We start from the raw sequence: 26,303 nt of genomic DNA, 5'->3' as shown, positions 1-26,303 counted from the left end.
ACCTGCTCGTCTGTTCACAGGGAGACTCCTCTCTGATGAAACGCCCTCTGGATACAGAGATCCAGGGGACATTGAGGGAGACCCCACTTCAGGTAAAGGGGACTACAGACAGGGGACTCAGTGTGGGTGAGGTTGTTCAGGGATGGGATCCACACTGACACTGTGACCTGAGTCCACTCACTCCACTGTTCCCACACTGACACTGTGACCTGAGTCCACTTCACTCCACACTCTCCTCAATGTCTGTATCTGCAGCTTCTGTTTTACAAAAGGGAGGCTTGAAAATCCCACTTCTTTCTTCTTTCTACAATTTGATGTTTCAGAAATAAGAAATTAAACCATTCCTTGATGTAAATTCTGAATGTAACACTTTTGATGGGAAAGATTTTTTATTAATTTTATTGAAGTTTTTTTGCAATAAACTTTTTAGAACCATTTTATGTGCTTATAATGTCTAATTTATTATATTAAAACTATCAATTAAAAATGAAGGTGCTCTTGGCAACTCACAATGAAAATATCAACCCCAATGGAAAGGGAAACTTAAATGTTTGTTATCAATATGTATACATTGGACCACACAAAGGAGAAAAGCCACTGTGGACAAATCCAGACACAACATGAGACATCCTGACTGTTATTTACATTTCCCTACAAATCAAGAGAAATTAAGGGTCCTTGTCCTGCAAGAAGGGACGGCTCGTTGAAATATACAGCATCGCTACCTCACTTAAAACTGCAGAAATATTAACTACAGATTGTTACAAAGGCATCTGGGTTCAAATGACAGGAAAGATGAAAGTTCAAACAATTCACACTTTGACAGGTGTGACAAAATGACATTAGACAACTTATGATCATGAAATTCACTTCCTAAAATGATATCACAATGTTTTTGGACTGTGGGAGGACTGAACTGCAGCACCTGGCGGAAACTCCAAACAAACATGGGGAGAACATACAAACTCCACTCAGATAGAACAACAGGTCAGGAAATAAACACAGAGCTCCAGCACTGCGTGGCAGCAATGTTAACCACAGTTGCACCTGTAAAATAAGTATACTTCCAAAACAGCAGCATATAGTGTATAACAATATTTTATAAACTTTCAGTCTGGATCTTAAAAAATTCATATAATTTTTTGTCAGCTGAAAATGTTAGGCTGCCTGCTTTTAGGGGGGGAAATATTTTTTCAAATTTACATGTCGATATTAAAATAACATATTTCCACATATAAATACAATTATAATAAAATATACAAAAAAAGCCTTATTTTCTTTAATGATATGAGTTCTACAATACTGATACAGTATTGTACAAAATGGTATGATCTGAAGAAACGCCAGAGCACAATGTATCAATTTGGGTGACACTAACAGAAGAGGGACACAACATGGAAATCCACAAGGTTGATTTTCAACAACAAAAATGTGCTTGAAAATAATTTGACAAGGAGGAAACCTTACATGCATGGATACCAGTATTTCCCCAGTAGGTTAAAATGCAGCAGGGAACAGTATAAAAGAAGGTCAGTGTCACTTGATATTGCATCACAGAGGCTGATCTCTTCTTCATCATATCCACCACTTCCAGAAAGCCAGTACACATAATTGTGAGGGTTTAAATTCAGAAGGAAAAATAATTCTCTAAATTAAATTTTATGCTGCACAGAGAGCCTCACGTGTATGTGGTCAGGTAGCTCAGTTGGATCAATTGTCGTTCTAATAATTCCACAGTTGTGGGTTTGATCCCTTACAGGCCAGGAGATCTCCTTATCTTTTGCCAAAACCATTTGATCTTTCAGTCCATGGTGAAATATATTGTGTTGAAAAGATGCCACAAACTGTAGACAAATGCTAGTGCTGCAGGTGAAGAGGAAAGCATTCAAAGATTTATGAGTTTCTTATGTGGAGCGAAAATAAAGTGTCACCATTTGCATATGTGAGGTTTCCAAATCAGCTCTCTGTAAAGACGCTCAAATCCAGCCTGTTAAGTAAAAAAATATTTTAGCTGGGGATCCTCAAATCAGGCGTGTAGAAAAGAGCACCGCTAAACAACATGGGGAGTACAGAACATGTGATAAAAGTGTTCTTTAAACAAAAAGTGAAGATAGTGAATTTGTCTTTCACTTAGACGTTCATCGAAAGCTCAGTAAACAATAAAGCGTGTTTACTGAGCGAGAGACTCGTGTTCTGAATTCTCATCAGATTAACCGGTAATACAGCTACTAATAAAGGTTTACATTGATCTTAATTATTAATAAATTACACTTTTATTAATAAAGACATGTATTGATCAAATTCATTGTGAATAGTTGTGGTGTCTAGAAAACAATTTTAGCTAAATATTTCAAGCGAGTGGTGAATACTGTATGTTCGTTACTTTGTGACCATATTATTTCCACTACAGAACAGTTCAAAAGCAATCGACTGTTCCACTACTGAGTTACTTAAACCCTGTGAAGAGGTGGTTTAAGTTAGTCTCCTACATCAGTAAGATCTAATGGGCAGCAGATGTTATTTTAGGTTTGTTGCAATTGAGAACAAATTTCAGCAGCCAGGTTCGTACCAATGACCCATTGTAGGGACATTGCCAATCAGCCACAAGAAAAAAAAAACATAATTTGTGTCTTTATTAAAAAAAGGAAAAACAGAGTAGTAGTTTATGTGGTAATTTCAGGTACAATGTAAGAACTTAAGTTAACTAGTCCCACAGTAATGCGTGGGGTCCTATCAATAGAAAAAAAAAATACTTGTAACCCAAAAACACAACAACCACAATGCGAGAAGCCTTCCGGGAACCTAGGCAAATCACTGTAGTAGTCTAACGACTACAGAAAATAAAATTAAAAAATACTTAACGGAACAACTTCAAAACAAAAATAACATTAAAAACAAATCTGGGAAACAAAAACAGAATCTAATGCGAGAGCTTTTTCAAGTCTTTGGTACCCCATCGTGCTCCCTTAGTCCCAGTAGACCTCTCGTCTAAGAAGATATCTCTCATCTATCTGTGTAGAGATCAACAGGGGGTCCACAGCTGATGAAATTAAGTAGTGACCTGCATCAGCTGCAAAGGAAAAAGTATAGGTTTATTCCATGCTGAAAAGAGAAGGAAACACAACGTGGACCCTTCTTCGGGTCTGACGTGGAATAAACCTTTACCTGTTCCGTTGATGTTAATTTAGACCGGATCTCCAGCAAATACCTAACAGGCTACAATCCCGTTAGATAAGGTGTTAAGGACCACCTATAAGTAGCAGTATCTAAAGTGGACAGTTGCTTTCAGTAGCTAAAGACAGGCCACACTGCTCCAGATGAGACTTGAACTCACAACCTCGGCATGACTCCGCTGTGCACTGGTGTATAAGTACCGCGCGCTGACCGATTGCGCTACTGGAGCCGCGTAGACTACTTTCCCTTCACACACTGACGTTGCACAAACACAGGGTGAAAACGATTTCGGCATGTTTTCCGTCTCTCCGTGGGAGAAAGGGACAGTAAAAGAGCGAGGAAACTACAAGGGAAGAAAATGAAAAAATAGTGCTCACTGCAAAAGAGGGAGGAGAGAGATGGTCAGACACGTAAATCAGCCCGGCGGATTTGTCATTTGTAGTGACATTTATGAGTCTTCATGTGTCTGAAACTGTCCAGTTTGTATTTTCGTTTCAAAAATCCAGTAAACTTGAATAAGACAAGAAGGCACACACTGCACATCTGCGGAACATCACGTCCGATGTTTACAGTGACATCAGAGATTGAAAGCGAAGTCGTTTTTTATTAAAGGTTCAAGGAAATCTGAATATGTTTGCTAGACGTATTTCAGAATCACAGTGAAATGTAGTACGATTGCTGCACAGATCTGCAGTCTGCAATTAGAATACGGTTTGTGCGTTGTATAAAATATGCCATTCAAAACTTTTCTAAAACTGCAGAGATACATTTCGGAATGCGTCTTCCTGTAAAAATAAAATATCTATTTTATTTGACGGGCGCTATAAGCAGAGTCTGAAGCCAGCTCCACAGAAGAACTATGTGGAGTTCTTCTACTATATTCAGTGGGCCAAAAAAGTGAGTATTTCACTAAGTGAACAATTACTGTACATCATAATCATATTTGTTTTACTTCTCCTGCCATTGCAATTTGTGCACAAAGATTTTTTTTATTTATTTTCAAAATGTATTAGCCTTGATGGGAAAGGACATTAAACTGTGGGCGCGGTGGCCAAGTGGTAAGGTGTCGGTCTCGTAAACCGAAGAGCGTGGGTTCAAATCCCGTCCGTGCCTGGTTTGCTTACCACGCCATGCCTTTATCTAAATCGTCAATTGTCTTGCAATGTAGAAATCTCTGTAATAATAAGAAAAGAAAGTAGTTAATAATCCTGTAACAAAGTAACATCCTCCACTGCTCCTCCACTGCTTGTCAGGATGGCTGAGTGGTCTTAGGTGCCAGCCTCAAGAACTCAATCGTGTGTAGTGACAGTTGTTATTCACAACCCGGATTTCTATGGAAGCCCGTTTCCGCCAGGGAGTAAAAAAAAAAAACGAGCTATGGTATCTCAGAATTCCGACTTAGCAACTCAGAATTGCGACTTAGTAACTCAGAATTCCGACTTTATATCTGACATTTGCGACTTCGAAATAGCCCATATTTCAATGTCTGTCCTTTTGTTATTGTAACGGATTCGGGTTCTAGGGTTTGTGCCCTCGCAGCTCCCACCCTACTTCGTGCCTCACTGCATTGGCTCGAGCCCAGGTCTTGCCAGCTGAGCTAAAGAAGACCTTTTTTAAGTAAAAAAGGACATACAATGAGATACCATAGCGCGTTTTTTTTACTCCCTGGCGGAAACGGGCTTCCATAGATTTCCCTTCATGTTCATTAAGATGTGTAATTTGTATGTTGCTTATATAAGAACAGTTTCTTCAAAAGTTCTGTCAATTAACAGTGGAGAGCTAGCCGATGTACGTTTTCATGAAAACGCTCTTTAAGGCGATTACAAGTATCTTGAGCAAATCTGCGTCATATTTTAAAAAAAAAAAAGTTTAGCTCAAGATGCAACAGGAGTATAAATTAATTCTCCCACCCTACATTCCAAGATATGGAATCTTATTTTTCTTGAAGTTTCTGATGTTGGTCGTTATTGGAAATTGTCCGGTGATATCGACTCAGGTACTCAGTTGTTACGTGCTGTAATTCGATACATGCAAAGCATTTATATTCCCTCAAATTATTAATAAGGTCAATAATGTATTAAACATTACATGCCACTTTTTCTATAGATGATGCTCACGATGGAACAGTGAGAAAGGCGTGCCTAGATGTGCTTGAACCAGCACCTTACTATCATTTTAGTCCCGACCTGACCGCACTGAGCAATGGTACGACAGAGACTCCAACGGGTGGTTTTCTCCATTTACAGTTTTTGGGTAAAAACCAATCTGAACTTTTAAGCAAGTATTTTATTTCCAATTTTGCAAAGTGTAAGTTTTTCTTATAAAACGTTGTTTCAGAAAGAAACTGAGCTGACGGGAATAGCCCTGTCAGTAGAATATTTAACTTTTCATCTCAGCTAGTTCTTCTGTGGAGCAGGCTTCAGAACTCTACGTACAACGCCTTTGATGTCATTTTATTTTTACAGCAGACGCATCCGGAATGTTTTTTTTTTACTTTTTATTTGAACAACAAAATAGATTCAATATAAACAAGAGCACTTATAACATCAGTAGAATCGTCAGGGGTACATAAAATAATACAATTACACTTTCTGAAAACGATTAAACTAGGTAAATCAAGATAAGGTCCGCAAAGTCTCTTGCAAAGGTATTTGGGTTTGCTTGAACCTTTAATAAAAAAGTGATCTGAGACTTCCTAGCTTCCAGTCTATAATCTCACTGTAACTAAACTAGGATGTGATGTTTCGCAGATGTGCAGTGTGCCTTTACGCTTGGCATGTTCAAGACTATTCGTTGCGTGAGCTCCTCGCTGCGTGTCCTGTACTGTATTGTGATTTCGTTGAGATTATCTACGAGGAGTACAGCGACTAGAACGCCTTGAACTTTTTTTTTTCGGTATACAGTATAAAAGAAAACGCTAAAGCACATACAAAGTAACTAACATTTCCTATATGTAGGTTTTCTGAGTATGTCTCTACTTCACTTAAATACCTTAGTGACAGGCGATCTCTTTCCGATATTTGTTCTGGCGCGGTTATTGATCCCATACTAAAGATTATTTTTATAAAGAACATGTCACCTGCAAACTGGTATCGGGAAAGTTTTATAATATTACTTTTTATTTTAAAAAAGTAAGTTTATCATAACCTATATGATTTCTTACCAGCGTGGAGCTCGAATTCACAACCCCGAGATTAAGTGTTTGGTACTAGTTGCGCCACAGAAAATTGAAATCTCTTATTTATATTAAATACTGCGGCTCCTGTCCTTTTCTTCTCGTCAGAGAAGAGGTCGGTCTGGTCTCCAGATTATCAACTATAAAATCAGGCAGTGCTCCTTTGTAAAGCAGTGTTGGTTCACATTGCTTATATGGGGCAACACATCAACTCGATGATCGCTCGCTGTACACGCATGCCCCCCCTTCACTGAAATAACATAGACGAAGGAAACTCTCTTGTCTTGGGCTGCTGTCACCCGGAGCGCGGGTATTGCGGTCACAGCACAAAGTACTGACCACTATACCATCGCGGCGAGTTGGGACAGACTATCGTTAATGTAATTCAAATGCTCACAGTGTCTTTAATCTGATGGATTCATATACCGTGCTCATGAGAAAGTCACAAACCTGTCATCTACACACTGTTCCCAGAGCTGGATAGGTGATTCCAGATTCTACAGCTCTCTAGCAGTAGTGGAAATCAGGCTACAGAAATGGAGAAAATCTCTTCAAAATGTGGAAATATAATCCCGAGACGAGTCCTTTCTCAAAGGTCAACTCTGCTTGCAAATCACCCCTCCCCACATCGCGCGGTGTAGCGGTTATAACCTTCTATTACCACACCAAAGGGCTTCAGTGAGAAAGCGGGCAGAAACAAAGCGATCTCTTTCATTTTTACGTTTTGCACGCCTGACGGGGTTTTACGGTGCTCTTTTCTACACTGAACTGATCATTTGGACACCGTAAGTCAAGAGAGACACATTTCTATGTAATCAAGAAACCAGGAATCCTAACCGTTAGCCCGTTAGTGCCACAGAAAAAAAAACGTTTCAGCAAGATAAAATTGCAGGATAAACACATTTTTTTCTTTTTCGTAGGGCTGGTGTTTTGTTTGATTTAGCGAATTGTTTACACTTTATTTCTGACACATGACTTAAAAGGCTGGTCGAGTATATTTAATACAAGAGCGCTGAACAACAATTTTCATCTACCGTATTGTCATGTTTTTTAAAAAAAAGCAAGTTAAATGCATATATAGTAAATGTTTTTTTTCATATAATAGTGTTTATGGTCTGATAAACGTAATTCATTATTTAACGGACATTTGGTATAATTAAAAAAAATACTCATTCACGAATGTAAACATTTTTTACAATAACGTGTTTTATTGTGATCTTGCGCCCCGTGCAGCAATATCACCAGACAGTTTAATGGTCTGTCGTCCTTTTACAGTTCTGGGTTTTATTCTGTCTTCAGATGCACCAGATGTATTTTTAAAATACGTAAATAACAATTCTGGTGCAGCGAGGCATTCTGATTAATTCAGATTCACTCTTCACGTGTGTTACAGATATCATATAATGTTTTTGTATCCACGCAAAACCTCGCATGAAGTTGATAAACTTTACTTGTAACATATTTAACAAGGCACAGTGCCATACTATTAAAATACATCAGAAAAGTACCCGAACTCATCTTATTTATGTATTTGAAACGAACGGATGGGAGACTTTGATATGGCTTTCTGGAAATTCACTTTTAGGAGTTTTCGGAAGTCTGGACCCAGATGTGCTCGTACAGTGAGGGAGGAGTGCTTGACTTCCTGCTTTCAGCTTGTGCATTGTTTCTACTTGTGACCACCAACAGAGAGAGCTTTACCGGTTCACAGAAACGTCCCGGGAGTTTTCTGGGTTAAGAGGGAAGAATAAATGTAATAAATGGAGATGTTATTGCCGCTGGGGAGTATGAAGGCGGTTTAGCGAGGCGGTGGTGTGTAGAGGGAGGAGACGCGCATTCCGCACGGGCAGCGCAGATCAATGAATCACATCTGCTGCGCGTTGAGTCCTGTCCTATATAACCGCTGAGCCCGGACACACACAGCCTCTCCAGCCAGTGCTGAAGATTTACAGGGTTAAAGCCCAGAAGTTGAGAGTAGAGTTTTTGTACGAGTATAAGATTAAGGGAATAGGGTTTGGTGCACAGAAGAGGTTTAGGTTTAGGTTTGGTTTGTTTTTGCCACATTTGTAACGGCCATGGCGGCCTGTAGGGTCGGCATGCGCCGTTACTTTTGCGCGCGTTTGGTGTTCAAGTGTGGTGAGGGCTCGGTTCACTCGGGTGATATTTCACGGTTGGACGTTTCAAGGAAGGTGTTACAGAAAGAGTTAAAGGTTAAGGCATTAGATGTCAATTGCTTAATTACTTTGCCAAAGGGAATTGGTTTTGACGTTAGTTTCAAATCGGCAAAGTTATTGGAAGAATTTTGGAGAAAAATAGAAGAGAAAAAAGATGTGGGCCTGATTAGAATGTTTGAATGGCAGAAGCTGACGGATCTTTCTAATAGGACTGTGATTGTTCGCATGTTTAATGAGATGGTGATGAAGGAAGATATTGTGACATGGTTGTCTAAGTATTGTTTAGTGAAAGGTGAGCCTCAGAAAGTCTTGGATGATGATGGGATCTGGAACTGTGCATGGAGAGTACCTGTTTCGTTGCATGAAGACAAAACTGGTTATGGTGGATTTAAACACATTCCTTCTTTGATTGGATTAGGTGAAAATAGAGGCCTTGTGTTCTACCAAGGGCAGCCAAAACTGTGCAGGAGGTGTGGGGAGCTGGGTCACTTTGTGGATGCCTGTACAAAGGTGGTGTGTGGTAAGTGAAAGGAAATTGGACATGCATATACTGAATGTACAAGCGTGAGGAAATGCAATCTATGTGAGTGTGAAGGTCATGTGTTTAAAGACTGTCCAAATTCCTTTGCAAATAGAACAAAACTGGGAAGACCGATGCAAAAGCAGGAAGAGTTTGAAGAGGCATTTAGGGCTGGAGCAGTGGATCTGGATCAGGAACTGGATGTGGTTGACGTTGAAGAAAGTAGTGGAAAAGAGAGCGAGGGTTCAGAATGGAGTGAAGGAGATGAGGCTGAGGTAGAAAAGAATGATAATAATGTGGAAAGGGAGGTGGACTCTGAATTGAGTGGTAGCATCTCTCCTGATCGTCTGCCACCCGTGGAGACTGAAAGCGCTCAAATGGAGTGTATAGAACAGAGGGTGCAGTCTAAAAGGTCTGCTGAGACATCTGATATAGAAAGTGATCTAACTCCGAGTGGAAAAGTGAGGGAAGATCATTTTCAGAGTCCTCAGATGGCAGGTTCTCCCATGGAATTAGTTCTCTCCAATCCTACTGATCCAGCTTTAGAACTAGAGACTCAAGGAGGGCAGGTGGAGAACCATCCTATTGATGGCGGGGGTGGTGGAGGAGGAGGCAAGGAGAGCAAATGGAAAAAGAAAAAGGCCTGTATAGTAGGTGTCACAGACTGAACGATTCTAGCCAGAGTTTTTAGTCTCCCCTGGTCTAACTTTAAGTATGGCTCTGAACATTGTGTCCATAAACGTGAGAAGCATTCGATCCAAGTTGAGGGCAAGGACTATATTATCATTTGTGAGTAAGGTAAATGCTGATATTATGTTGTTACAGGAGTGTGGATTACCTTTTAAAAACAGCTATAAGGATATGGAAGAACTGTGGACATTGGGCCCATCAATCTGGAGCGGGTCCAATGAGAATAAATCTGATGCTGTTTTAATTAAAAATAAGATGGTAGAGGTACGTCAGTACCTTGTAGTGAAACCAGGGAGAGCACTGGTGGTGTATCTGGGTTTCATGAATGTCAAATTTAAACTTTTAAATGTGTATTGTCCGAGTTGCCCACACGACAGATATGTCCTAATTCAGGAATTGAGAGAATATTTATTGGGATGGGAACCACTGGTTTTAGCTGGGGATTTTAATTGCCTTTTAGAAAGAGAAGGCAGAATGAGGGGTGAGAGACGGGTCCAATTTGATAAATCATCAATATTATTGCAAACGGTATGTAAAGATTTTAAACTGAAAGATGCCCTCAAACTTCATAGTCAGGGGAGGGCAGGTTTCACATGGCACAAGTCTAATGGGACCCAAGCCTCACGTATAGATTTTGTTTTGATACGTGATTTTACTTGCACAACTGCAGGCTTAACCCCTGTTTTTTCTTTGACCATTGTTTACTGTCATGTACACTTGCTATTCCAACGGTTGTTACTGTGGGGAAGGGTGTGTGGAAGCTGAATATTTCACTTCTGGAGGATGAGGAAGTGAGGAGCAGGTTCAGGGAAAGATGTAAGGAATGGCAGACTTTGTACGACCTGTTTGGCACAAGAGCACAGTGGTGGGAGGAGGTAAAGGAGCGTACAAAAGCATTCTTCATAGAGATGGGGAGGAGAAAACAGGCTAGGATACGAAGGGTTGAAAACGGATTACAAAAGAGATTGCAGAGGTATGTTAAGTTATTAGAAGAGGGGTGGGACTTCAGTGAGGAAATCAAAGAATTAAAGAATGAGCTTTTAAATCTCTCTAGAGAAAAGATTTAAAAAATCATGTTTCAAAGCAAAGTGAAAGAGCTTGAAGAAGTTGAAAAATGTACAAGATTCTTTTTCAAGAAAAGGGTTGTAGGGAGGGGACTAATGTCTGCATTGAAGGGACGAGAGGGGGTTTTGCAAACTAGTATGGAAGACATGTTGACTGTAGCTGAGGATTTCTATGGGGAGTTGTTTGGAAAGAAACAAGTGTCTAAGGATTTGTTAGAAAAATTTGTGCAAGTCATTCCAAAGAGTGTAAAAGACGATACTGTGTTATCAAAAGGCCTTTCTGTAGAAGAGTTAATGGAAAATTTGAAGACCTTCAAAACGGGTAAAACTCCAGGGTTGGATGGTCTACCCATTGAGTTTTACAGGGCCTTTTGGGATAATTTAGCATTGGATCTTTTAACCATTTTTAAAGAATTTGAGTTTTTAGAAGAACTGCCGGACAGGTTTAAGACGGGAGTTGTGATCGTACTATTCAAAAAGAATGATCGCACGGACCTGGCAAATTAGCGACCGATAACTTTATTGAATTGTGATCTTAAACTGCTTTCCAAGTGTTTAACGCTTCGATTAAAATCTGTCCTGAGTGAAGTCATTCATCCAGATCAAGCTTGTAGTGTGGCAGAGAGGAGGATCACGGACAGCCTAATACTGATAAGAGATACCATAGGTTATGCGAGAGAGAGGAATATTGGATTAGCGGTCTTAAACTTGGATTTTGAGAAAGCTTACGATCGTATCTCTTATGAGTATATGTTTAGAGTACTACAAAAGATGGGGCTTTCAACCAGGTTCCTCACTTGGGTAAGGTTATTATATAAGGGTATAGGAAGTAGAATAATGATTAATGGCAGCATGTCAAATGTGGTTAATGTGAATTGCGGTGTTCGCCAAGGCTGTCCGTTATCCCCACTCCTTTTTGTTTGCTGCATAGAACCACTGACACAAGCCTTAAGAATGGAGAATGGGATTGAAGGCATTAAAATCCCTGGGAGTGGGGCCCAAGAGGTGAGAACTGTACTATACATGGACGATGTAAATGTTTTTTGTACAGATTATAAGGAAGTCAGAAATAGCTTGGAGGTGACAAGCCAGTTTTGCGGAGCATCAGGGGCCAAGCTGAATAAAAACAAATGTGTACTGATGCAATATGGAAACTGGAGTGAAGAGGAAAATGTGGGAATCACAATTCGTAGAGATGAAATGAAGATCTTGGGAATAAACTTTGACAGAAATGGGATAGGGAGTAGGAATTGGGAGAGGGTGGTAGGGAAAGTCGAAAGCAAGATCGGTCTGTGGAGTTTACGGGAATTAACAATGGAAGGCAAGGCTTTAGTTGTCAAGACTGTAATTTTACCATTACTGTTGTTTGTCAGTGCTGTTTTTATGCCATCAAGGTCTGTTTTATTGGTTTTAAAGAGGGCTATTTTTTATTTTTTCTGGAGGTCAAAATTGGAGAGAGTAAAGAGGGTGGTTGTAGAAAAAAAGGGGGAAATGGGTGGAAAAGGCATGCCTGAACTGTTCACTTTCCTAATATACAAATATGTATCATTACATTTGTCTTTAGCGGTAGGGAACAGGGGGAAAGTATCCTTTATGTCTCGCTTTTTGTGTGGTTTTTATTTAAGGACATTGAAAGTTTTAGAGATCCCTTTAACAGCACCTGTTGCTTTTAACCTCCCATATTCATATTTTATCATAAAGAAATTTTTAAGGGAATGGAATTTGGAAAATGAGGCACTGGATGTGTTGACAAGTGCAAGAAGGTTGGAACTTGTTGTGTGGGGTAGAGGTGCAGTATGTAGTATGTCATATTCGTGGCCTCGTGGCTGGAGATCCCAGCCATGTTTGGAAAAGGGTTGGCCACACGGTTTTGTTGAATAGACACAGAGACATGTGCTGGTTGATTGCACATGAAGTTTTACCAACAAGGGCTGTGATGCATTCGAGAGGCATGGGGAAGACATCAAGGTGTCCAGTGGAAGGATGCGGACAAGAAGAATCCATCCGGCACGTCCTATGGGACTGTGGCATCGCAAAAGAGGTGTGGACATTGGCTAACAGCTGGATAAGGTGCTTTCTGGCTTGCGGTATAAGTGACCCCCAGGTAGTGCTCTATGGATATGGACTTGAGAAGCTATCGAAATCGGAAGAAAGCAAAGCCTGGCAGGTCATCTGTTGCCTAAGGGAAGCTTTATGGAAGACTAGATCTACATTGGTATATAGAATGGAAAAAATTCGGCCTCTGTCAGTGATACAGAAGGCTGTGTCTTATTTGAGAGACTACATTTTGATCCACCGGAGAAGATTTGGGGAGAAAGAGACTGAGAGGGTCTGGAAGTTGACATTATGGCCCAAGCATGTTGCAATCAAATGGTGATGGATCAAAAGTCATGTTTCAGCAGGTCATGTTGGAAACTTTTTTTGTGATGCCTCTTGCCTTGCACAAAAACTGTCTAGTGTTTTTATTCTTCGCTTTTGTATCTTATTTAATTTTATGTAGAACTTAATACTGTAAATTGGTTTTGCTTGTGTATCAATAAAAACTTTAAAATTTATTTATTATTTTCCTTTTGAGCAGAAGCTGGGTTTCTTTCTCTAGTTAAAGTTATTGGCGTTGTGGTTACTGTGCTAGACCGTTGGGAATAGCGCTTTTATTTATTTATTCAAGCAGTCTGCTGTATACTGTACGTGAAATAAAGATAAGAGTGCTTTCTTGATACTTCACAAGAGTATACATAATTCACGAGCTGTATTAAAAAAAATGAACTGGAAGAAAAGCAATAGGGCTGGAGTTTATAGACTGTGATGCAAATACAAGAGTAGGAGAGGAGGGGACTAGTTCAGGAGCACAACCGCCCCTCCCCTGCCCATTCTCCCACCAGGGTCTGTTGTAACCCAGTGTGGAATTCAGCTCCTTGCAGATCAGCTTTGGATCACTCAGCTGAGAAGCCCTGGGAATATGGGGCAAATACAGAAGATTCTCCCACCAGACTAGAGGGAGAGTTTGTATTCCCAAGGGATGACTTGTTTTACAACATAAACAAAAACCTCTGTTCTGCTGCTCCAGGCTTGTTCCACTGGGAACAAGTGCGGCCAGGAGCTCATGAACAGTAATTGGGGGTTGTTTCCACAAGGGGGGCTGGAGTAAGTTGATGTAAATTGTCCAGTCTTGTTGAGGGCAATAAAATTCATTAGATCTGATTGACCAGTTAAAATGAATTGTTCTGCTTTATTCACAGAAGCCAGTGCTCTCTTCTCAATGTGTGGGTGAGTCTGTCAGTGATATAACAGCTAGGCAAGACTGCTACTCTTGTGTGATCTATTTCATCTCCTGTGACCCCATCTTCCAATGACAACAGTCCAGTCTAGCATGGAGTTTCCCAGACTGCTCTGTCAGTGACAGTGGGAGGTTTATCTTGTCTCTTGTTCAGCCAGAATGTGACAAATAGTGACCCCTTAATGGAGGAAACTTTAACTTTACACCACTTGACAATATTACAGGTGTTGGTGGGGGGGGATCCCCAGTGATCCCACAGTCTCACATAGACAATGGCCAGTCTACACAAACCTCCAGTTAACACAGCCCTGACCCCTGTTATGTCACCCAGGTCTTCACTGTGAGACAATGATTATTTATATTATTCAATGGAAGTATGGAATTAAAATAGTCAAGTCTTGATAAATAGAGTATATTGTCTATTTATTATACTTTTACATTGTGACAAAAATGAATTTCAAGTCCATCATGAGCACATGCAGCATATTAAAAACAGGTCTCTGCACTGCAAAGGAATCTCAGTTCACTTATAAAAACTTTAGCTAATAAACCTGAAATTTCATTTTTTTACTGCTTGTAGGTACTAACTCATTGACATTATGTAGATTAAAATAAGACTATTCACAAAGAAAAAGCATTTATCACAAATGTATCATGCCAAATACACTCTAGTAATCAAGAGCAATTAAGAAAAGAAAACAAAACCATCTTTTGAGGATGCCAGATAGAAATGTAAACACACACACTCGCACGTGGGGCCAATTTTACCAGAAACCAATTAACCCACCAATGATCTTGGACTGATGTCTGAAAACCAGAGCAAACAGTACAATATTAAAGTACTACAGCTATCAGTAGATAGCTTATCAATATAATACTTATGTCTGAACTTCATTGAATGGTGACACTTCAATCTTTAATATTCAATGTTTTTCACAAAATCAACAGCTGAGAAGAGACCGTCATATACATTTATCCAGTGGTTTTCAGAGAAGAGACATCCGTGTGGGCAAGAGTCCTTTCCCTGAGGTCCACTGCACTTCAGCTAGCTACATTCTGGCTGGGTCGTGTGTACTCCTGGGAACGTGGCCTTTAATGAATATTGGGCACTATGTACAAATTAATAATGTGAGCATATTAATATGATTTGTGTTGAAGCCAAACATAGACAATCACTGTTAAAACTTGAATTCAACCTCCAGTGTCTGCTTTTGAAATGCTGATCATCACCTGTCTTCTGGCTTAATGGATATTTCTTGTCTTCTTTTTTTTCCCCCAATATGCTCTTCTCTGTATTATTAAGTACAGTACTTCTGGGTCATCTCATGTACCTTGTGGCATCTTGGCTGGTGCTGAATGGCAAGCAGCTGCTATAAAAATAACATGCCTATTAATATGATGTTGAAGACAAAACCAAAACAATACAACTTTGTTTTATACTTTAAAATTTATCACAAGCTTGTCATATTTACAGTCATCAACTGATTTAGGCTGCTGTTCCTGTGAAAAATGTCCTTTGTTTAAGAAAGATTCAATTTAAAATCTTTAGGTTTTAAATATAAACCACTGGCAATATGGTAATCACTTTTACAACTTTTAAGAAGTTGCAAGATAGCTCTACAACTATGTTGTCCTTAACCTATTCAGAAACTACCACTAATATTATAAGAAATTGTTCTCTAGACTCATCTTGTGGGCTCTCTTCTCGATGAATTGGAAAGGTGTCGTTCATGAAGTCCAGTACTGTCGATGTCTCTCTTATCAAGAGACTACCCATCTAACGCTGCAGGAAACTCCAGTGCCTGGTCTGGGAATGCTGTGCTATTCAGATTCTATCAATAAATTTCAAGAATGGTTCACCTTTTTGTTTACACTGTGGCATTTCTTTGCAGTAACAATTGAGTGGGATAGTTATCTGCCTTCTATACTCTTCTGAAAATCATGTATCTTTTTAGCAGTCCCATATCCCTTCCTTATATCCTTGCTGATGAGAATGAGAAATGCTATTTTCAAGACATTAACACGAATATAATTTTTACATTAATTCCAAGGTACAAGAAAATGAATATCTTCAAAATATGCACTTTAATATACTTAGGAACAAGTAATAGGTTTATTCCATGCTGAAAAAAAGAAGAAAGAGAACACAACGTTTCGGCCGTGGAGCCTTCTTCAGGTGTGAGAGAGACAGGGCAGTAGGCAAAGGTAAAGTAGCGGGAGAACAAAGGTTAGGAGGGAGGAGGAGTGAGAGGCGGGAGTAGGGGACAGAAAGAGAGGCCAATCAAGAGGTGTGAAGTCAGAATGGGTGCAAAGAGGTGTGAAATGAAACTTCCAATGAATGGAGAAAATTTAAAAGAACATTAGTCTGTCGTTAAGGGAAGGGAGAATGTGTGATCCTAGCTGCAGAATAATTTTAGTTTCGGTGGTCTTTCTGATTTATGAGTTCGGAAAACCGTCTTTGAGAACACAGACGGAGAGATTAGAGTGGTCGTGGCCATCAGAGGTGAAATGAGAAACAATGGGCTTGGAGAGATCTTTAATCTTCACAGCCCTGACGTGTTCTCTGAAGCGGTCTCCGAGTCTTCTTCCTGTTTCTCCAATGTAAATGGCTGGGCATTTACTGCAAGAGATACAGTAAATAAGGTTGCTGGAGGTACAAGATGCTGTCTGGGTGATCCGGAATTGTCCTGAGGGGCCTTGAATGAGTGTGGTGGTGGCTGTGTACTTGCAGGTGATACAGCGAGTTCTGTTGCAAGGAAAAGTGCCAGGTGTGGATGGTTGTTTAGGGCGGTCAAGGGAGCTGTGAACAAGGAGGTTACGCAGATTAGGTGGTCGGCGATATGAGATGATAGGGCGATCAGAAAAGAGGGCCCCAATGGAGGGATCATCCTGTAGGATGGAAAAGTTGTGGTTAATGGTCCTGGGGATAGGAAGTGTGTTAGGGTGGTAAGGAAGCACCAAAGGAATGCGATTGTTAATATACTTAGTTTCTTTTTTGGAAATGGTCAGTGAACCAACCACTCCAGAGCTTGTCCTTCATTTTGAAATGATTTCCTGGAAATGCTGTAATCACAGAGGAGCTCTTCTTCACAGACAAAATTATGACAGGCTGTTCGTTGATTATAATTGACTTTCTTATAGCCCTTACATTGTCTTTTCTCTTTTATGAGATTTGTCTCCTTATCCGGGAGGCAGGCTCAGTGTTTTTCACGAGCATCAATGCACAGTTTTTGTGCAGGTTCAAATTATTCTTACTGTCATGTTCTTTACCACCCCTGGGTGCTGCAGGTGCTTCAGGTGGAGAAAGGCCTGCAGGTAATACAGTACAAGAAGCTGCTCAGGCAAGGTGATGTCTTGCCCAGTCTGTGCAACACATCTTTCTCTTTGCAACCATCAACACCTTCCAGCAATCCTTCGTACTTGGTTCTGGACTCTGCAACTGTCTATATCTGTGGGAGAAATTAATACTCATCAACTTTTTTTGTATTCAGATTAAAAGTACAACTGAAAGAAGTTTTTAAAATGAAAATGACCTATTTTTAGTAATCTCTTGGCAACATTCTTAATGTTCTTCTTCTGAATATCCTTTAGGATACTTTGGAAGTTGATGATGAGGTTAGCCAGGCTGGGATCCTCTACTTTCACACTGATATCATTTACGATGTAGCCCGGAAAATGGTTTATGTTTTTAATATAATTAGCAATGATTTGGTGAGACAGTCCAGTGGTCTTCATTTGGTTACAATAATTGTTGTTTTGGATAGGCCCTTTACAAAGTTTAAGGAAGATGCAGATGAATCCATAAAAACAGGAATCTGGAAACATTTTCTACCTGACAAATTGTAGAGTCACTATGTTTATGGCTGAGATTTCACATGGGTGAATTTTAAGCTAAGGAGTAAAAACATGTGGTATGGAAATATCACTGCTCAATTTTAAATGCCTTTAAAAAATAAATACCTCCTGAGAGCAATCTGCCACTCTAAGATCCTTGGTAAGGTCCTGTTTAAACCCAGCCCGGTGAGGAGCATCCAGGGAGTGCTTCCTGTCCAGTCCAGCCTGGGCCACCATCTTCCTGAGAGCCTGCTGATGGCTTTTAAGAACTGGGGGACAGTAGGAATACAAAATACACATTTAAACATTTTTACTTATACGACAAACTAGAATACAAGTATAAAACACGTTCCTTCTGTACGTTTCTGTGTGAGTAGGTGCAGTTTCAGTTGGTGAATGGGTTTCTGCTTTCCCTGCTGGGGATTATGCATGGACCATTTACATCTCAATAAGCAATCAGGGTCTTTTGTTTACCTGCCTAGTAGGACTGTGGGAGCTGTACGAGTTTCCATAGCTGATTGGTTTCAGTTATTCTTCTGTTTGGTGCCTAAGTGTTAGTATGGTGACGATGAAGAGTTCCAGTCCCTTTAGGATCTGGCTAGTTAGGAGAGGGGAACAAAGCTCTTTCTCCCAGATTTTATCCAAGAGGGGACCATCTGGGACAAGGAGAGCACTCTCCTTCCAATGACTAAAACCTTCCCAGTTCTTCTGATGTTCAGGCCTTGTGGAAAGATAGTATCAAGCCTTTTGATCTACTCCCTTTCCTTTTTCTTTCTGTCTTTGTCCAGTCCCATAGTTCCTGATGTACCTGTGTTGTGCCTGTCGGGTTCGGATGGAGTTACCTGTTTCCCCCACATAGGTCACCCCGCACTTTTTGCACTGGATGCTGTAGATGGCGTTATTGATGTTTTCTGAGAGTGCCCTTTGCAACTGGAAGATTTCTTTAGTTTTGTTGTCTTGGATCATTGTTTTCTGTTATGAAATGTTTGGCTCTTGGTGTATATGATCTGTTTTGTACAGGTTTTAGCTTGCTTTGGACTAATTCATCCTGAAGGTTTTTGTTTTTTTGTGCTCCCTCAGTATGTTTGTGTTTTCTAATGTCATGGTTTTTGGTTGGTTTTTAGGCTGTGTTGAGAATATGATGTGTTCAGGGGTATTATTCTGTCATCTGGAGTTTTTCTATTCAGAAATGTTTGTGCCACATTTTTGAGGAAACTTTGTATGTATCCTCTCTGGTGTAAAGCTTGGAAGAGTGTGTATTTGGCTTCCTCAAAGTCTTGTTGTTGTGTACAGATTTTGTGGAACTGTAGGAGTTGTGATTTTACCAGTCCTTTGGAAGTATGTTTTGGGTGGAAGCTATCCTTGTGCAGTAAGCCGTGTGAATGTGTCTTGGAAAAATACCTTGATGTCCAGTTTGTCTGTGTTGTTGAAGGAAGAAACCTTGTATATGGTGGTGTCTAGGACGTCTATCAGGCTACCATACTTGGTGTATTTGAGTTTAATGGACCTGTGGTGTGTGTTGAGGGTGTTAATGATTTCTTGTAAGGCTTGATATGTGCTGCCTATATGTTTATAGGCAGCACTGTCGCACAGTTACTCTAAACTCGGAAGTAACACAGTATTGTTGCCTCAGCCTTGGGGCCCTGGGTTCAATTTGAGCTGTCTGAGTTCTTAGTACTTAGTTTTGTTCTCCCTGTGTTCAAGTGGGTTTCAAATAGGAGCTCTAGTTTCCTCCCATAGTCCAAAAGCATAGTGGTAGATTAGTGGGCTTCAGGTAAACCTGGACCTCCAGGTGAGTGTGTTTGTCTTTGCCCTGTGATGGACTGGTGTCCTTTCCAGGGTGTAAACTGCCATGCATCTATTTCTTGCCAAGTTTAAAAGTAAAGTTACAATCTTACTATTTTTACAGTTTTAAATTGACATTTACAAATGTATATTAAAGCAGCTACCCACCTGAACTAAACTACGTCAGCATGTGTAGTCTTCAAAAGAACAAGTAATAGGTTTATTCCATACTGAAAAGAGAAGAGAGAAAACGCAACGTTTCGGCTGTGAAGCCTTCTTCAGGTGTGAGAAAGGGGAGATTACAAAGATTAAATAGCACAGAAGATCAAAAGCTGGGAGAGGGGAGGAGGCAGGAGCGGCAGAGAGGCCACTCAGGAAGTGCAAAGTGCAGAGAGGTGAAGAAAGGTGTGAAGTCAAAACCTGCAAGAGAATAGAGAAGATTACATTAAAATAAGTCAGTCATTGAGAGATCATGGCCATTTGAGGTGAAAAGAAAAACTATGGGCTTGGAGAAATCTTTAACCTTCCCAGCTCTATGGGCATATGTCCCGCCCCCTCCAGAGCAGCCCCGGGTCTAAGGGTCCAAATGCCCACCACCGCATCCCCCTAGATTTATAAATAAGTGTATGAAAGCACGTATTAGCAACGAGGGTTGGAAGGCAATCATGTCTGCTGCAGGTTTGAGCGCGCTCTATCATAACCCTAGGGAATCGGCGGTGTGGGAAGTCTGGTGAGGGTCACGAGTTCATGGGGTGTGAGAGCCAGCCGCGGCCGGGTGTCAGACTGGTTGACCCTGATAGCATGTCTCAAAAAACATCAAGCACACACACACACACTGACTGAGTAAAGTGTCACAGAAAGAACTTGCAAGACAAATAGCATGGACAAATAGCATGTGAAATGTGAACCACTTTATTTCATCAGTAGGTTTTAAAATAGAGAAACATCCCAGTATACACTTTTGAACTTTTCACACACATTACAGTGTAGTGGTTTGATGGGTTTACTGAGACAATTATTAATTGTAGCAGTAATCACGAGGTTGTTCGTTGGGGCTTTTAGAAAATCAATCGTCAGAACAACTAACAAGGCACACACACGGGTACAATACACGGGATACATTTATTAATATAAACTGTGCACCAAACATATACTAGTCTGCCTGGATATGAGTGGCAGACCTTACTGTGAGGGTTATCAATATACAAGGTATATAATCTCGAAGAGATGCCAACACAAAGAGATACACAACAGAGAATATATATCAATATATATCGTTCGGTTACCAAATCGCTAATCAGTGTTATTACCCACTGTTACTCTAAACTCGGAAGTAAATACATTACTCATGAATTAAATTGATAACAACTTGTTTTAAGGTACAATTGAATTCTCGAGACGCAATGTAGAACATGGGGTTTACTTATCCACTGTGTATGGATTTGGAATTTCCCGGCACGAACACCAAACCAGCTGACAGGCTCTGTTGCAATCTCTGTTCCAGCGGTTGTCCAATGAGCGTTGTCCCGGCGTCCTCTGGCTACCGGCCAACCAGTCGAGGTGCAGCTCGGAGTAGGACGGGCAGAGGAATCTGACTGCGGCACGCAGGGCAGTCGTTGCTCCGAGGGGATCTACCAGCAGTCCGGCTGGCTAGTAGAAAGTCTCTATGCACAGTGTGTGACCGCGAGTCCTCACAAGTCACTCTTTTGCCTGGGAAGAAGCTGGTTCGTTCCCGGTCCAGCGCTGCTTCTGAATAAGCTATTCAGGTTGTCAACGAGGGTCCAACTGTAGGCTGCCGTTGATCAAGCGGCGCATTCACGTTGGTAGAATTCTGAGTACGTACGGGATCCGCGGCCTCGAGCTTAGAACAAAGTCCAAGTCCCTTTGCAGACAACAGCAGTTGTCACGTGATTGTCTCTGAGGATGCGCGAAAATGGCCAAGGAGAGCCCAGAACTGAGCTTGCGCTCCCTTTTTGACCAAGACCCAGATGTGTGCTGATTGGTTGAGAGTTTGGCGGGCATTGGAGACCCACGTGGTATTACCACGCCCTGCCAGTCCCTGATTGGTTGGTCAAGGTGAGATATGAGTCACTTACTCTTGACACTTAGGAATGCAGTCCAGATGTCCATTCGGCACTCTCTAGACAGATAGGCGCCAATGGATGACCATTGATCATGATAGCCAGGCTTAGCTAAGTGCATCCCCATCTGGGAGCTGTCCCTTATCAAAAGAAAACATCTTAAATCAGCCTGCATGAATACTTTCTCTGTGGCTGCACCACAGAGATGGGGGGTGAGATGGGGCCTCATTTAGGACAGCATACCACCGCTTAATTCTGTCTTATTAACAAGCATTGCTGCTACAACGGCATCTCTCCTCTCAAACTTCCTCCTGACGTGTTTGACAGGATCTGGGCCGTGGTGAACAGTGGGAAAGACGTCCTGTGGAAAGTGAGGAACATGGGACTGTTCAAAGGCATCGAGGTCCCAGTCAAGGCAGCAGGTAGCCTGGCCCTGTTCATCACCCAAGAGAACTATTACCTCAGAGATCTGTGGAGAGAAGGGATGGAGGAAGCAGAAAATCTGTGGGAAATAGAGAGCATAGGTCAATATCTCAAGAAACTGTGAAAAACATTATCATGTTTAAGTAAAGAATGTGATTTGCACCAGAAAAAAAGAAATTGTTGCTACGCAACTGGTACCGTGTCAAAATGTAATGAGATGTGATTATATATACTGTTTTAAGTATGTATATTAATGTAAAGCTTTCTAATTTGTGATGCCCTGTACTTTTTTGTGAAAAGAAAATAAAGTTCTTAAAGTTCACCCAGAGCGAGGCTCGGCCATTGCACTCCGGCTGTGCTGACCCCTGCGAATTCCCCAAATGTAGGAATCTTGACTGCATAATTTCTGGTAGTGGGGAACTGCGTTCGCGCTCTCCCCTGATGTGCTTGGTCCAATATCAGATACGGAAGAGTTATGACACCACGAGCTGCGATAGGATCCCAGTTCGAAAGGAGTCGATGCCACTGCTGGTTCTCGGTTTCTTTTAGTTAGAGGTCCGGAGAAGCATTTCAAGCTGGTTACGCTACTCCTTCCGGACATTCATCCCTTTTCAAAGTCAGTCATTTTGCTGTAGTCTGCATTATTTAGGCTGATTATCGAGGTTAGCCTTTATTTGGTCATGGGAGCCTCGGTACTGTATGCTAATTCTCAAGACAGTTTCACCCATTTTCTGATTGCTAGGTTCTGTACCAGTGCAGACATGTCAAACAGTGAATGGCTGTACCTCTATTGTATCCGTGCTCAATGAATGAAATCAGTAATAGATGAATATATGTATAGTTATACGAAAAACAAGTGGTTTATCGACTCATCTTCATTTGCAGATTTAGAGGCAGCTTCGATATTCGTTTTACAAATGGTTTTTTTTTTATATGGGTCACACACATGCCATAGCAACAAAACATCTCTAGAGATGAGGCTATAGATCACCTTTCCATCCTCCAGGTTTTCCTCCCAAAACCTACGGTACCAACGGCGACCCCTGCTGGCCGAGAGAGCAAAAGCTTGCAGCACCTGATATTCCCAGGCAGTCTCCCATCCAAATACTAACCAGGCCCAACCCTGCTTAGCTTCCGAGATCAGACGAGATCGGGAACATCCAGGGTGGTGTGGCCGCAAGCGAAAGCCATGGCGCCTGACTCACTACTTGAAGCTGTGTGTGGCTGGGGCTCCGCGCCCCCCTAGCGGGACTGAAGGATCGTTCGTGTGCAGCTCTTTGGAAAGGAGCTTCTTTCCAAATCGCATTGTGTACCTGGATGTTGGCGAATGTGCTCCCTTGTGTTGACTTGTCGCGCACTGGAGGAGAACAAACAAACTGCTCGGAGGAGCACAAGGCAAGTTTTCACAAGACATATACCTCCAATGCACAGCACTCAAAACATTTCTGGGCTGTCGCGTGTTTATTTCAGCACATAAAGCGCACCAATCCAACACGTCGGCCTGGCGCGCGGCGCCTCCGCCCTCTTGTGGCCTTGCGGCGTCAGAGCAAGAGGCTCCTTCTCGCTGCCTTTCCGCTGTGTTGCAGAGCCCTGAGAGGGAACCTGGAGCGCACACTTTGTGGGGGGCGGGAGACCGCGTTCGCGGTCTGCCCCCGATCTCTTGCGCGAGTGCTAAATCTCACGGTGCCAGCCAGCGGCCAGGAGACAAGTGCAATATCGCGGGACAGGGGGGCCTCGTCATTGATTGTTACATATGAGACGGGGATTAGGAGGAGACCCCGACTGATTGGTAAAGGGGAACACTAACACCAGAGTGACACCCGCGGCGTCTCATTTTGAGAGACGCCCTGGGATTTCTTAATGGCCAAGGAGGGTCGGGACCTCGGTTTTACGCCTCCCCCGAAGGACGGCGCCTGTTTGTGCAGCAGAGTGTCGCCATCAGGATGCTGGGGCATAAGAAAGCCACACAGACCGCAGGGTGAGCGCTCCCTACTGGTCCCAGTCACACGTCTTGCAGGAGCAGCAGCAACCTGAGCTTTTCCGGGGGGAATCTCCCATCCGGGTGCCGGCTAGGCTCACACCTGCTGGGCTGCCGTGGGTGAGCCCAGTCGAGAGTCGCAGGGTGAGATCTAGTCACCGGGGAGAAACGATACAAGCGAAGGATTACTCGGCTCCCAGCACTTGAAAAAGCCGACAAATGACTTTTTCCCGCTGGAGCTGAATGTACCTGCATGTGTCGTGTCATCTACTTCCCCCGCCCCGCTGTGTTTGCTGTATTGTCTTTGAAGCCGGCCCCCGAGACGAGACGGGCTGTTCCTGTGCCCCAATTAACACTTTACAGGTGCCATTCCCCGGCATTGTGGCCATTGTCGGTGGTCACACGCGATAAGATAAGGTGGAGGAGAGCGGGGCATGCCCAGCGCCAGACATTCAAGGAGGGGGCTGTGCGAGGTGAGGTGAGGTGCGACACGCTGGAGCCCCGACGCTGCTAATGCGGAGCACTTGTTGAACTGGCATTGAAAGGACGTGTGCGCACGGAGCGAGCCTTCCCTGCGGCGGAGCGTGGAAACTTTCTCCCCGCGCTGCAGGAGTTGTGTGCGCTGCAGCGGTGCCGAGACAACAGCACAGAAGGCAGCAGGCTCTGGAGAGCGGGTAAGAGACAAACCTTGTGGGCAGGCGAGCAGGCCCGTTTTTTGGAAATTGCTGAAAAGGCTCCGGTGTTTGTTCGGTGTGTGGCAGGCGCACGACGCGAGCTTGCGTAGCGATCTGCCGGTCTGGTGTTATGCAAATGAGGCCGAATATCGTCCCGGGACATGCTGCGAATGCGCATTGGCGACTGCAGATGTGTAGGAAACGGCGCGCTCATTTTCTCGTTTTGCCCACCCTTTTGAGTGTTAGTGTGGCGTGTGAGTGTGCGAAACAGTGGGCCCAGCAGGAGGCGGTGGTGTGCGGGGCGAGGAGCTGGCCTAGGCTGCGCGCTTTGTGCTGTGGGTGCGGGCCGCTTGCAGGGGCTTGTACAGCTCATACTTACCTGGCAGGGGAGATACCTTGATCAGCCTGTAGGTGGAGTTGTTGGATTGTTTTCTTGTTTTGTGGAAGCAGTGTTTGTTTTGCAGTTTACAAAATGTCAACTTTTGGATCCCGCAAGAATGCTGTGCGTTTTGAGCTTTTGAATGATCTCTTCATGGATTGTATGCAGTTCAGCAGAAAAGTGTTGCAGAAGGAACTTGGCTTTGAACCTCGGCACTTGGATTTTATCTTCGCTCTCCCAGGTCAGAAAGCATTTGAGGTTGTATTTGCTACCTATCCTCTGTTTGAACAATGTGTGGATGTGTTTGAGGCAAAAAGAGGGAAAGTTCCTGCTCTTGAGAAGATCAACTTGCAGCCTTTGACACAGAGAGAGAGGAAAACCGTGCATGTTGTTATGTTCTCGGAACTGGCAAAGACGGAGGACATTCACACCTGGCTTAACCAGTACTGCACCGTCCACCATGGAACTGAGGTTACAGATGTTGACGGTATAAAAACAGGAGCAAGGAAATTTGAGGTTCGCTTGCTACCCGACAATGTAAATGGAGGCTTAAGGCACCTGCCCTCTACAATCCGGCTGGGCGCCTGCAATGGCTATGTTTTTTATGTGGGACAACCAAAGGTGTGTCGGCGCTGTGGTGCTGTGGGACACCTGGCATCGTCCTGCACTGTGAAATGCTGCAAGACCTGTGGCAAACAGGGACATTTAGCCTCTGACTGTTCAATGCTGCCAAAGTGCAATTTATGTGGCTCGGAAGGACACGTTTTTAAGAACTGCCCTGACGCCTACGCCAATAAACTCAAAATGAGAAAGGATGAGGCAGTGCTTGTTTCAGCCAAACCGGCCCGAAAAGCCAAAGCAAACAACAAGTCAAACAAAGAACCCTTGTTGGACAAAGACTCTCAGCCTCCAGCCAGGATCAGTCCTGCTGTGGATCCGGGGCCGGTGGAAGAGAGATCCACTACGCCCCCACAACCGCAGACTGCACCAGACAAGCACGAGGGTTTGAAAACCCCCGAGAACAGCGAGGACCCCTCCCCCACTCCTGCTCCTCAGAACGAGGGCCAGTGTGGGG

General features: G+C 42.6%; 4 non-coding genes across 4 annotated transcripts; 2 read left to right on the top strand and 2 right to left on the bottom strand.

The window, feature by feature from the left end:
• Positions 1–3,309: 3,309 nt before the first annotated feature.
• On the bottom strand, positions 3,310–3,403 carry trnai-uau (transfer RNA isoleucine (anticodon UAU)). Its single transcript has 2 exons — positions 3,366–3,403; positions 3,310–3,345 (listed from the first exon to the last, which is right to left on the bottom strand). It is a non-coding gene; the product is annotated as a tRNA-Ile (tRNA).
• An 812-nt stretch (positions 3,404–4,215) lies between these two features.
• trnat-cgu (transfer RNA threonine (anticodon CGU)) lies at positions 4,216–4,287 on the top strand. The gene has a single exon. It is a non-coding gene; the product is annotated as a tRNA-Thr (tRNA).
• Positions 4,288–22,479: 18,192 nt separating this feature from the next.
• Positions 22,480–22,638, top strand: LOC148826710 (U1 spliceosomal RNA). Its single transcript, XR_016092961.1, has one exon. It is a non-coding gene; the product is annotated as a U1 spliceosomal RNA (small nuclear RNA).
• A 622-nt stretch (positions 22,639–23,260) lies between these two features.
• On the bottom strand, positions 23,261–23,379 carry LOC148826709 (5S ribosomal RNA). The gene has a single exon (XR_016093050.1). It is a non-coding gene; the product is annotated as a 5S ribosomal RNA (ribosomal RNA).
• Positions 23,380–26,303: the final 2,924 nt, after the last annotated feature.

The sequence above is a fragment of the Atractosteus spatula genome, chromosome 10 (genome assembly GCF_055471065.1).
Source record: "Atractosteus spatula isolate fAtrSpa1 chromosome 10, fAtrSpa1.hap1, whole genome shotgun sequence".
Lineage (NCBI taxonomy): Eukaryota > Metazoa > Chordata > Actinopteri > Semionotiformes > Lepisosteidae > Atractosteus > Atractosteus spatula.
This window is presented reverse-complemented; position numbering and strand designations above follow the sequence as displayed.